The sequence below is a fragment of the Microtus oregoni genome, unplaced genomic scaffold (assembly GCF_018167655.1).
Source record: "Microtus oregoni isolate MIOR12 unplaced genomic scaffold, Mior012 000034F_ref0000314, whole genome shotgun sequence".
NCBI classification, from domain to species: Eukaryota; Metazoa; Chordata; class Mammalia; order Rodentia; family Cricetidae; genus Microtus; species Microtus oregoni.
This window is the reverse complement of record NW_024543093.1, coordinates 12,776,165-12,777,410: the sequence shown is the minus strand read 5'-3', so window position 1 is coordinate 12,777,410 and position 1,246 is coordinate 12,776,165.

Below are 1,246 nucleotides of genomic sequence, written 5' to 3'. Positions count from 1 at the left end.
GCTTTTGGACACTAAGAAATGAAACTCTGCTGTCTTATGAAGGGGACACAGAGAATTTTGCTTCAGAAGCTTCTTAGTGTGTGAGAAAATTTTTATACAGCCTTTTAAATCGGAGGGAAATAGTTGACATGGAGAATAATGAGTTTATAGAGACAGATGTCTTCTGGAGCCAGTTTCAAATGTGGCTCCCGAGCTGGAGAGAAGGCTCAGCAACTTAGATTACTTGTTACTCTTATAGAGGATCTGGGTTAAGTTCCCACACGGAGGCTCACAATCATCATAACTCCAGTTCTAGGAGATACCATAGAACAATTATTGAAGAATTTCCCTTTCAAGTGTTGATATGGGAAATTTTTCAAAATTATTTCTTCCCGCCCTCTTTCTCTTTCTTAGAGCTCCATAACTTAATTGTCAGTTTTCCCAGTTATTTCTAGTGTCATCAGTGTTCTTCATTATTTGTTGTAGTTTTCTCTCTCCAATCGTATTTTTGAACCAACTATCTTTCAGAACTTACACATTTCTTCTGCTGGACCACACTATATGTTGGTGCTTTCATTTTTCATTTGATTCATATAACCTTTAACTCTAGAATTTCTATTTGATTATTTTTGCAATTTTATACGATTGTTGAATTTATAATTTTGATCTTGTTATTGAGGTATTTTGTTGAGTATCTCATGTGTTTTTCAGACAAATTGCAGGTCCTCGATTGTTTGGATTTCATTACAGGAATATTATCATGTTCTTCTGGTGTTGTCATGTTTCTGTGGAAGTCCACAGATGTGAGTCCTGTTCCATCTTGACTAAAGGTCAGAGAGTTTGAGCTTATTTTCACTCTTTCAAAGTTGTTGAAAACAGGTGTGGCTACAAAATAGAAACCCTGACCTAGAGTGTAGTTACTTCATGTTTTGGAGATTAAGATGCCCCATAGAAGTGGATCCACTTCACCCGGACCAAAAAGTCAGAGAATTCAATCCTATTCCTGCTCCTTCATTTTAAAACAGGAGGTTTGGCATAGGGAGTGGCAGCCTCCAGGATATTTGGTCTAGGGTATATTTGCTGCAATCCTATGCAAAACACCAGAGTGTTTAACTTGGGAAATAGTGGTTTGATATCTTAAGTATTGAAACAACTAACTGTTCTGAATGTCCTTTGTGTCATCTTAAAGCAGTCTTCTGCCTTCTTCCCCCTTTTTGTATTTGGGAATATAAGCATATGAAAAATAAACGCAGGCACATTTAGTACA